Source organism: Glycine max, chromosome 5 (genome assembly GCF_000004515.6).
Source record: "Glycine max cultivar Williams 82 chromosome 5, Glycine_max_v4.0, whole genome shotgun sequence".
Taxonomy (NCBI): Eukaryota; Viridiplantae; Streptophyta; class Magnoliopsida; order Fabales; family Fabaceae; genus Glycine; species Glycine max.
Window position 1 is genome coordinate 26837873 of NC_038241.2, and position 13161 is coordinate 26851033.

Sequence of the window (13161 nt, forward strand, 5' to 3'; positions counted from 1 at the left end):
TTAGCATAAAGAGTAAATTTCATACTAAAGTAGCCCTTTTATAATACTTCAAGCCGTGCTTTAATGAGTGACAAGGTTTATTTTTTCGTTTTTGTTTTTGTCTCATTGTTATACCAAGCTTGGTTTACATACGATGTTGTCTGGGGGATTGAAAAATCTACAATGCTTTGGGCTGCGGAGCATCATTAACATGTTCATGTTTAGCATTTTTTTTCCTAAATCATAATTATCTTTGACCAAAAATAATCAAATAGTATAAGATTGTTGTAAGTATTTAACTAAGGTGCATATGTAAGACTGAAAAACATGTTAATTAAGCTGGAGCATCCTCATCATATATGATCCATTGCTTGGTGGTAGCATTTAAATTTAGTATATGAACAAACTTAATCAGACAAGCTTTTTGTTAAAAAGTTCTTATTATTTGGGGCTTTATGTGTCATTGTTAAAACTATGAAATCTACCCATTTCATTTGCATTTATCATTGTTAAATGTCATTTAGCTGCTGCCATACGCACACATCATATCTCAATAATGTTTTTTTTTTAATTCTGGACCTGGCTGTGTTGGCTGGATTCAGATTATATACTCTAGCCTACATCATAGGAACTTGGTTTCTCTAATGTGGCATTTAGTGTGTGGACAATACGGAATGGAAAAAAAATCAAATGTTTCATACCTTTCTATCTCTTGTACCCCCAACCAACAATTTTAGGTTAATGGTTACATGATTGATCTCATGTTAAATAATTGATTGTAAGTTCAAAATTGATTTTAACCTGAAGCAACTTTAAGTAACTTTTGTATTAGATTAAAACTTACTTCACCTTCCTTCTAGAATAAAAACACCTTCCTTCGCTACAAAACCAACATCCTTTAAGCTAGATAAGTGAGCTTTCCAACTCTTCAGACCAGTACCTGAAGTCTTGTCATTGATGTCTTCACTTTTACAAACAAACTCTGCCTTCTCTCTAGTATTTTTGAGACTCATGTCTGCTAAAACAGTTTCTGAGACTCATGTCTGGTAAAACAGTTAAGGAAAAAGGCAGGTTATACTATCTGCAACATGAGAAAGAAAAAAGTTTATCATGCATCAAGTTTCTTCTTTGTGTCATCAAACAAGCTAAGAATTTGTGAGCACCCAAGTAGTTGCAACGGAGGTTCCTTGGTCATCCTCCTTTCAGTGAAAACTTTGTTTCCTTCCTTATTTCACGAAGTAGATGTTGAGTCCTTTCACTATGAAGTCTGTCAATTTGGTATAAGTAGTGTTAAAACATAATTTTGGTCCCTCCTTTATATTTTTTTATTTCAATTTAGTCCCTAAATGTTGTCTGATATACCAAATTGTTCATTCGTTCAATTTTTTACTGAGATAATATACGTGCATTTGACATGACATCTCTTACAATTTGTTGTCTACGTTGGTGTGACAAAATAGAAAAATGAATATTCCCTAAAACATAACTTTAAAATACTAAAGCGAAACTTTTTAAACTTAACAAAATAAACTAAAAAAAAAATAGATAACATACTAAAATTCTATTTTAGCCAAAAGGAACAAGATATGAAAAAGACCGGAGACAATTAACAACATTGTATCATGCCTTGGTATTCAAGACCAAAATGGAGGAATAAAAAAAGGAAAAACAACTGACACAAATGAACTTACTATATTCAAGTGCTTCCTAGCACTTTTACTCAGAATATTAAAGCGCTGCAGAGCAACAAATGTGCCAACAACAGTAAGCAGGAGTAACTTAAGTAGGGGCATTAGTGCAGTGATGAAGAGCTTCCACAACTACTCTGTTAAAATTGAAAATAAAATCCGTGCACACTATAAGGGTCTCCAATTTATAGGCCTAAAACTGAAAATAGACAAATTAACGATCATAAATTTGCATGCAACAACAAATAAACATATAAAATCACCTTGAAACACTCAGGAGAAAGTAGGCGCAAAAAGCAGGTGCATAAATTTACATGCTATCTTAGTTTATGTGTTACTGCATGCAGTGGCTTCACATTTAACTGAGATGCATGTAGTAACTTTGCTTATAGACATGTTGACCTAAGGGAAGGTATACAAGTATATTGAAATATACAAATGTGAATGTGAAATTGTTAGATAATAATGAAAAAAATTGAAGGATACATACATATATATATATATATATATATATATATATATATATATATATATATATATATATATATATAAGTGATGAAAAGATGTTAATTTGCTTATGTGATGTACTCTTGTTCTATTGTTTATCCCCATTAAACAACAAAGTTTGAATACGTGAGGTCAACAAGATTTTGGGATTCAAAATATAGAATACAATGGAAAGGTGTTGAGAACCTTTTCTGCTCACATCTAGCTTCCTTGAAGGTCTCAAAGAGAGAGGTTCGAGGCAAAGGGGACAAAGATCTCTGCTTTTTCATTTTTGCTTTCTTCTGAGCCTTGTTGGAAGCAAAAGCCACTTCAGGCCTTGATTTCTGACTACTAGAACTGTGTTGTGCCCTTGGCTGAATGCTGAAAGAGCCAATCCAGAATTGGAATAGTTCAACCTGTGACACACTGTGTGGGAGAATTTGGCCCTCCTTATCCAAGAATTACTGCTATCTTCATCCATCTTTTACCCTTTCTTCTTCAGAAGAAGAAAACTAGAAGCACCTTAAAAATCACTTTATCCACAAAAAAAAACTTCTCAAATTAATTTCACACAATCACAAGGAACTAGATTTCCTCAAACTCATCAACAACAACTGAGGGATTGAACCATGAAAAGTAAAAAAAAAAAAAAAATTCCCAAATGGAATCAAAAAACCACTCAAAGCAATCAAAACCCAGCAAGAATGAGTTGATGGAAATTGGAGACCACTCCCCCCCCCCCCAAAAAAAAAGAGAAAAAAAATCTGAATTAAAAGCCAACAACAAACGCACAGTGCTATAGTGAGAGGTAACAGAAACTCCAATCAATAAAAAAAAAATTGATCTTTCATAACCTCCTCAACCGGCACCTTTTACCAACAAATTCAAACACCCACCACCTTCCGTAAATGCCTGGAAATCCCACACAGATGCCATAATAAACTAATCAAACCCCAAAAACCAAAAATATTCACTTTAATTCAAATCAGCAACAAAACCATAAGTTAAAAACTATTAGTACTTATTTTAGGTTGATAATGCAGAAACACCCATCATTATACTGATTATTGAAGATAGTGGAAAGGCTGTTGAAAATTCATCATTTGTTTCCAACATAGCTTCTTACTGTTGATTTTGAAATTATGATGATTTTCTAGTAAGCTTGGATCCACGTTGCAGTCTCTGCTGCATCCCGGCCAACCTATCAGCTCCTATAATATGTAGAGAATTGAGCCAATTAGTTGCTTCATTTCTAAAGAAAGGATACATAAGGAAATGCTCTAAATAGCAAGATGATTTGATTGGAAATGGAAGGGATGAAAGAAACTCTAAATAGCAACATCATTTAGTGGAGAACAATGTTTTGGAATTATTCACTCCACTGCTGCCAATATTGTAGATTAATAGGAAAAGGTTGATGTCATCTAAATATCAAATAAAGATTACCGGAAATTCTATATAACTTATCTCAACCTTTCTTCAATTCATTTTCCTAATTATATTTTATAGATTCTACCAATAGTAACTTTGTGCAAATAGATCTATGTGATTGCAAACAGATTCATACCTTGAATGACTAGTTGACTAGGTGATTGCAAGTCTGATATTTGTTTCTTCCATTATGAATACATTAGGAATTGAGGATGTGATCATTTAAGAACAAGCTGTAGTAAGTCAACCCATTAAGACATTGTACTTTAATACATACAAATAATATTAGAGATAGCAAATAATATTACAAATAGCAAAGAAAAACACACTGTTTTGTGGTGGCAACTGCTTCCTTAATGTGATCAATTCAATAGCCGTATGCATATGTATTTCTGTATGACAAATACACATGTTCTATGAGAGTTTAAATTATTTTTCGTTACACAATTCTACTCCTACTGTGGTGTTAAATATTTTGTGGTGTTTGTAGGTAGTACTGGTCAAACAAGTGGCGTCTTTGAAGGCTACCCCAAAAGTACTTCTTGGTTGACTTAAGATACATTCATCTTTTCATCATTATCGTTAGTGCTAACAAATGTTTCGTTAGTAGCATGTTTTGAGGTATGTATGTCATTCTCACACTTATGTTGTTAATTAATATATTGTTGGTAGACATTTAACTATTGTGTAGTATTTCATTGTACTTCATTGAGCGAGCCGTAGTTCCCCGTTTGAGATTCAATACAACGATTAATTCGGAGAGTTTGGATTAATTGTTGTATTGAATCTTGAATTGTCCGTTTGGAAAGTTTGGGAAGACTAATTTTTTCTACCTCATTTTCACTTATAAGTTAAGCATGTTGTGTAATTTTTTACTAAATTTCGAACACATCATCTTGCTTTGTTCTCCGGGTGCATACATGATTGTGGTCAATTGATGTCACCGCTTTCATGTCGTGTACTTGGAGACCAAAGCGAAATGTTGTCGAAATTTTCTAAAATTTAAAATAATCGTCTTAACTTGTTTGTTTGAATGAAGTGGAAAATTTTCTTCCTGAATGGGGTAGGATCACACCTTTTTATGAAAAAAGAGAGGTTCACATGCATGAAGTATAATGTACCGAACATGACAGTACACCAAAGATGGATCAAAGTTGGATGAATAGACCACGCATAACTGAAGACTACGAGAATGGGGTTGAAGATTTCTTGCAATTTGTCAAACAAAATTCACCAGACATGGGTGGAGTATACTTCTGTCCATGTGTTAAATGTTAGAATGGGCGACGATAATCTTTGGATGACATTAGAACACATCTTATATGTGATGGTATCTGTCCTACTTATACAAAATGGATATGGCATGGTGAGTTACCATAAATCTCATCAACCCCTCCGACTGGTCCTGTTGATGAACAAGTCGGTGATCATATAGAAGACATGCTACGTGATCTTGGACAAGAAGGTTTTAGGCAAGCATATGCACCTTATTATGAAAAGTTAGATCATGATTCGAAGAAACCATTGTATATCGGATGCACTAAGTTCACACTGTTATCAAGGGTGTTAGCTTTGGTGAATTTGAAAGCAAGATTTGGGTGGAGTGACAAAAGCTTCAACAAATTACTTTTGTTATTGAACGATATGCTTCCTACGGATAACACGTTACCGAAGAATCATTACAAGGAAAAGAAGATCTTATGCCCTATTGGTATGGAATACCAAAAAATACATGCTTGCCCTAATAATTGTATATTGTATAGAAATGAGTTTATTGAATTGCGCAGCTGTCCTACATGTGGGGTGTCATACTACAAAGCGAATTCTGACAAATGTAGTCAAGATCCAAGCACATACAAAGATCGTCCATTAAAAGTGTGTTGGTATCTTCTAGTAGTACCAAGGTTTAAGCGATTGTTTGCTAATGTAGAAGACACAAAAAACCTAACATGACAAGCTAATGGCAGGATCAAAGATGGATTACTCCGTCATCCTGTTGATTCTCCTCAGTGGAAGACAATTGACCAGTTGTATCTGGAATTCGGCCAAGATCCCAGAAACCTAAGGGTTGGTCTCGCTTCCGATGGAATGAATCTGTATGCAAACTTGAGCTGCAACCATAGTTCGTGGCCTGTTTTGTTGATCATTTACAACCTTCCTCCTTGGATGTGCATCAAGTGGAAGTACATAATGATGTGTATGATGATTTTTGGTCCAAGACAACCAGGAAATGACATTGATGTCTATCTTGCTCCCTTGATTGAAGACCTTCGAAGATTGTGGGTAGAAGGGGTTGATGTGTATGATGGGAATGCTCAGGAGACCTTCAGGTTGCGTGCCTTGATATTTTCCACCATTAATGACTTTCCAACATATGGGAATTTGAGTGGATATAGTGTCAAAGGCCACCACGCTTGTCCGATATGTGAGCAAGGCACAAGTTACATCCAATTAAAGCATGGCAAAAAAATAGTGTATACAAGACACCGAAGGTTTTTAAAACCTTTTCACCCATATAGGCAAATGAAAAAAGCATTTAATGGGACATCTGAGATCGACAATGCACCAATTCCTTTTTCAGGTCTTGATGTTTTTGATAGGGTGAGGAACATCAGCAATATGTTTGGGAAGACACACAAAAAAGATGGCGGGCACAACAATATTTGGAAGAAAAGGTCTATCTTCTTTGATCTGCCTTACTAGTGCGATTTACATGTCAGACATTGTTTGGATGTTATGCATGTTGAGAAAAATGTGTGCAATAGTTTGTTGGCACACTAAATGCAAGACAAAAGATGGTTTAAAATGTCGTCAAGATTTAGTAGAAATGGGCATACAACGATAGTTGCATCCAGTGTCAAAAGGTCTTCGAACCTATTTTCCCCCAGCATGTCACATGATGTCAACTAGTGAGAAAAAAATCTTCTGCATTGTCTTAAAAATGTCAAAGTCCCACAAGGATACTCTTCAAATATCAAGAGCCTTGTATCTGTGACTGATATGAAATTGGTTGGGTTGAAGTCCCATGATTGTCACGTTTTAATGCAACAATTATTGTCTGTAGCCATTCGGGGTATATTGCCTGACAAAGTAAGGGTTGCAATAACTCGATTGTGTTTTTTCTTCAATGCGATCTACAAGAAAGTAATCGACCCCAAACAGTTGGATGACTTGGAGAATGAGACTTCCATTATCATTTGTCAGTTGGAGATGTATTTTCCACCAACTTTTTTTGACATCATGATTCACATAGTGGTCCACCTTGTATGAGAAATACGGTTGTGTAGGCCCGTCTATCTTCCGTGGATGTATCCGGTTGAGCGTTACATGAAGGTGTTGAAAAGTTATACAAAGAATCAATATTGGCCAGAAGCAAGCATTGTTGAAAGGTACGTCACAGAAGAAGCTATTGAGTTTTGTTTTGAGTACATCAAAAATGCTGCACCTGTTGGTCTTCCTGAAACCCGCCATGATAAATCACGACAAGGTAGAGACACACGCGGATTCAATGTTGTAACCATGGATCAAAAGCAAGTCTCACAAGTGCATCTATATGTACTAAACAACACCGCTGAGGTAATCCCATACATAGATGCTCACAAAGAATATGTCGCAGCTTGTCACCCAAACATGAATATGATGCGTGTGTTGCAGGAGCACAATAGGAGTTTCATTAATTGGTTTAGAAAGACAATATTTGCTAATGATAGTTGTTCTAAGACATTATCCTTGTTAGCTGTTGGCCCAAATCTAAATAGTGGAGTGTCAATTGATGCTCACTCGGACCAATTATTCCTTCTACACAAAGTCACAGGACGAAAAAAGTACCATTCAAAATAGTGGAGTGTCAATTGATGCTCACTCGGACCACTTTAGTAGTGCATTAGATAAGCATCCTATTCGAGCGTCCATGTCGTATTATGGAGTCATTAAGGAAATCTGGGAGCTTGATTATAGTGAATTTAGAGTGCCTGTTTTCAAGTGCGACTGGGTTAATGGAAATGCTGGTGTGCACCAAGACAAAATGGGGTTTACTTTGGTTGACCTACAAAGGATTGGTTACAAGGACGAGCCTTTCATCATGGCAGCACAAGCAAGACAGGTGTTTTATGTTGAAGATCCTACTGGCTCAAGATGGTCAATTGTTCTTTAGGGGAAAAGCAGTGGCATCCCTCCCGATACTGATGCTTTAACCCTCAATGTTAACGAAATGGCGACATTCTCGCAGCAAATGCCATCCATAAATGTTGAAAATGAGGAGGATGATGTATATGCAAATCGTATCGATCATGATGAAGGTTTATGGCAAAATATGGCTTCTTAAAAGCGGTATATACCTAGATAATGTTTAACTTGTCTATAGTCAATTTCAATTTACAATTACTTGTCTTTCATTACAATTTTATACTTACATGTTGTTTTAATACAATTGGCTTACTTTTTGTTTTCTATTTCTCAACAGCCATGGCAACACCCCCGAGATCCCCTCCACGTCCAATTTCTCCAGGAGCCATTTCTAAAAGGAAGACTCAACAAACTACAAGGCTGAGAAGATTGATTGGTAGACATTTGGATCAACCACGACCCACTATGAACGTCAACCCAATTACTGGTAGAGGATCTGGCCCTAACAAAGAAAAATTCCATAGTTACCTGGGGGTCGTGGCTCGGGAGAAAATCCCTATTGTCCATTCTACTTGGAAAGTTGTCCCCGAAACTCTAAAAAATATTATATGGGATGACATCTTGGTAACTGCACTTAAGTAACCACTTTGGTTTTATTTCTTTTTAATTAACGTTTTAATGTTGTTAATGCAATAATTGTTTGAAATCTATTTATTATTTTAGGGAAAATTTGATATCCCTAAAGGAACAGCTACAAAGAAGAAGGTCATGTCCACAGTTGCGACTAGATGGCGGCAATTTAAGTCCTCCCTCACCACTAGATATGTATATGCTGAGAAAGACGATGAAGATAACCATGATCCATCTGCTAAGTATGCTTTGGATCGAGAAACATGGGAACAGTTTGCAAAGAGTCGACAAACCCCTAGTTGGCAGGTTTGAATTAAATTGTTTTTACACAACATTTTAGTTACGTAATTATTCTTAAAGTCATTATTTAGTGGGTAGTATTTGTATTTTCGGACAGGGAATACACAAAAAAAGCTCAAGAAATACAAAAATTCAATGACTCTCCCCACCTACTGTCTCGTGGAGGGTACAATCTTCTTGAAAAAAAGTTGATGGCTGAGAAAACGAAGAAAAGACTGAATCAAGCTGAGTTAACTGAAAATACACCTATGGTCCTAGACCCTCCATCCCCCATTGCAAGACATGTGAAGTGGAAGATGGCTAGAACAAAGACATATGGCGAGATGACATCTACAGCAGCTAAAGAAATCTCAAACAAAATTGTAAGTTGAATTTATGAGTTTTTTTTAATTTCAATTATCCCTATTCGAATTCCACTTATCACTCTTTTTTGTGCCGTTGAAACAGGATGATTTAGAGGAACAAACAACACATGGAACTTTTGTGCCCCATGGTCGTCACGACATACTAAACACTGCACTTGGGCAAGCAGAGCATCCTGGTCGTGTTTGTGTAGCTGGGCATGGTGTCACCACTGGTCAATACTTTGGACAGTGTTCCAGTGGCTCTCACACTTCTTCAGCAACGATCACCCCAAATCAGTTGGCGGAAATCATAGGAAATCTAAAGCAAGAGTGGACGAGAGAGGTAGAAGACAAAAATAGACGGACTATGGGCATAATGAAGAAAGAGTTGGACGCGATAAAGACCGAGTTATCCCAAATGCAAATGCAACAGTCAGCCCCAGTACGATCGCCTAACCCTGATGCATTGATTGAACATGTTAGCATGAAATAAAGTTGTGTTGAAGCTACTGCAAATGTTATTGTCGGGGACCCATCTGCAGTTGATGTGACTAATATGGGCTTGCACATTATGTGTGGCGACAGTACACAGCTGATGGCCTTGGGAAAGGTGTTTGGAGAAGATGTGACCATACACAATGTTCCTTACATTGATGATGTGGTCAGGGTTTGTGTTGAAACTATTTATGATGGTGACGCGAGGGTCCTATTTCCCACGTCAGAGATTCAGTATGTCAGGGAGGCCAGTAACACATTCATTGGTAATACCGCATTTGTCATTAAATTTAATAGTTATTTGCATATAATCATATAGGATTCAAATCATAATGTGCAAAAACCAATAGGACGTGCCATTGAGTCCAATGCAGGTGCTCCAACGGATCCATTGGGAGAATTGATGAAGAATCTGTATAACGTGTACTTGAATCCAGTGGGAGGCAAGTCAATTTGGACTCCTAAATATACAGGCAAAATTTTACATCACTCATGCTGATGTCGTGGAAATAATATCAGGTCACAAGTGTTTAAACATATCTATACTGCAGTTGTGGATGATGTAAGTCATTTAAGTGAAACCTTTAATGCAGCGTTACAAAATAACCAACATTTTTCAATGTAATACACTATAACAATAATATTTGCTTGTCTTTGAAATAGGTATATGGATGAGTGCGGTAGAAGCAGAGGTGATAGGTTAGTCTATGGCTTCCTTGAGCCTTAATCTATACACAACGCTAAGGACAGACGTGACCAATGTCAACATTACATTCAAACATGGGTGAAGGAATCACAATGACACATGTACCTAGGAGCTTACTTGCATCAGTAAGTTTAATTTTTGTAGTAGATTACACATGTATTTGCTTGATGAAGTACGTAATTATAATCCTCAACTTCAGGTCACATTGGAAACTATTTTTCTGTGTCCAATGGAAAACATGGTTGTTTGGTTTTGTTCTTTGCGAAAGAAGCCTGATGTTCACATAAAAGCCGCAATTGACAGGTTCTATTAAAATTTGTAAATCATAGTCTTTGGAATTGTTGTTCAATATGCAGGGTAAATGTTTTATATATATATATGTGTTTTTTTGTTATTTTTTACCAGTGCAATGAAGACAATAACCATTTCTTTCGAAGGTATGTCTCATCAAGCTGCACCTCGGTGGGTTGAACCCAAGGTTAGAAATTATTTAATCATTACTTGTTTGCAATGAACCCCTTTGTAATTTTTTAAGGGTTGAATGTAAAATATATTTGCACTGTTAAATTTGGAGTCATGTTCAAACCAGAGGGTTCGAGTGTGGATATTACGTCATGCATTGGATGTGGTGCATAGTTACTGGCGGTTTGAAGGATGAATGGAACAAGGTATATTCACTTCTTCATATGTGAATTGTTAGTTTCGTTATTATTTGTTAAGTTATGTATGGAGTTGTTACTAATAATGTCATGTATTGTTAATTTTGTAGTGGTTTTGTGATGGATCAGAGTTAGACATGAAGGCCATGACAGATCTTCGCAAGAAATGGGCCACATACTTTTTATCTATTAGAAAAAGTGCATGCTAAATATGATTTAGATTATGTAGGAGTAAATGTTTTCTTTCATGACACCCTTTGGATAATAATTGACAATTTTTTCATGTGACTTTAATGTTTGCAAAGAACATAGTTGATGGTTTTGTTGACAGACTGTATCTGAAAGGCACAATTAAGGATTGTGGAGTTAATGCTGAAATTGTTTGAGTTTATTGTTTTATTTTATTACAATATATGCATTTTAGTAGGATGAATGCAATTATATTTTTGTTCTGCATTTTTGTATGAATAAATTGGACTAAAATTGTTCATTGAAGTTGTTCAATGCAAAATATTTTGTTACCAAGTTTGTAATAATGTTTGTGTTAAGAATGCACGACGAAGTAGGGTGGCTGCTGTGTGGCTGTGAAATCGATGAGCTAACCACAGAACTTGACCCTACTCCAGTGAAAGTCACATGGCAAATTGTTGTTAAAGCTACAAGTAGCTTAAGTCTCATAGCAGAACCTTTAATATTTTACTTAACTTGTGTTTCATGTGTTCATTGTGGGATAATGTTGCAGATAACTCAAAAATGATTTCAAGTGTAAGGAGGGTCAGAGGTTGCTGTTAGGGAAAAGGAAAAGGATTATGTCTGTTGCTCAGAATCTGGTATGATTGCATTCAGTTCTTCTTTGAATATCATGTACTCCATTTAACCAATTGTTGGTTCAGCTGGGAGAATGTTATGTTGCTGCCAACATGAGATAGAAGGTATGTTGCTGTGGCGTCCCCAAAATAATGACTGGTTTGATAGCAATGATTTAATTAACAAAAACCATGGTAAAAAAATTTTTTCTTCTTTTTCTTTTTCATTTCTTTCTCTTTTCACCATAACTAGGTTTAGAAGGAAAATCCTCACTATAGAGTCCTGAATGGCCAGTTCACAACTCTATTCGAAGTCATTTGTTTCTTACCACTCGTGATATCTAAACTATTTTGCTGTTTCAAAAGGAAGAGTATACCAGCCATTACTTTAGGTCGTCACGTGAAAATAAAAGAATAAAATACGATCGATAAACTCTTTTACAAATAAAGTCGCTAATGCTTTCTTTTCAAATAACAAGATTGATCATAAATGCATTCATCATTTAAAGCTGTCCAAAATATGGGAGTTTTACAAAATACATAGTGTCATCCAGAGCAAAGGTGTCCACAGTGATGGCTTCAGCCACATGTATACAATCATCAAATTCCTATACAACAGGTCTACCCATACAAAAACAAAAGAGTAAACCTAACAGTCAGTCCTAGATACACCCACCCTCAAAAAGTATATAAAACTAGTCCATGGAACTGTCCACTATGATGAAGAGCCTCCACTGGTCGCCATCTCTCTTGGGCCACTATCCTCCGTAGAGTCTGCCTCAGATGCCGACATGACTTCCTCGGGAGAATCCACCTCAGGGTCCTCATCGCCCTCTAGAAAGTCAAGAGCATCCACAACAGGCTCAGGAGGTAGCTCCTCGGGATCCTCCTCAGGGTCTTCCTCGGATGACGTCACCTCGATCACTTGGACTGGCTCCACTAGACGGTATGGTGTAGGCGTGGGTAGTATCCACTCCACAGTGCGCTGAAGCGTGCGCACGGGTTCATCTGGATGCACCAAAGAAGTCTCCGTAAATCGAATAGTGCCCCGAAATCGGCACCTCGTGTTGCCTTCGAGGGTCTCCCAGGCTCCCTCTAGGCACTCCATCTCTACTCGATCATGGATTAGCTGCGCCACCATCACGATCTACAAGGAAGAAAAGAAAGGGGTAGACTCTTTCACAAGAATCTAACTATGCCGCAACACAATTCGTCTCATAGCCACTACATGCAAGTAAAAGGGGTATCTTAAGGCTTTTCATCTCTGGTAATCGATTACACAGCCTTGGTAATCGATTACTAGAGGCCAAACTCGAATCACACAGCTTCAGGATAGGAAAACCTGAAAAAGGCACTGTGTAATTGATTACACATACCTGGTAATCGATTACCAGTGACCCATTCCTCTGTGTAATCGATTACACAGACTGGTAATCGATTACCAGAGGCCTCCACAGTGCTCCAGTTCCCTTTGAAGCCTGGTAATCGATTACATCCCCTGGTAATTGATTA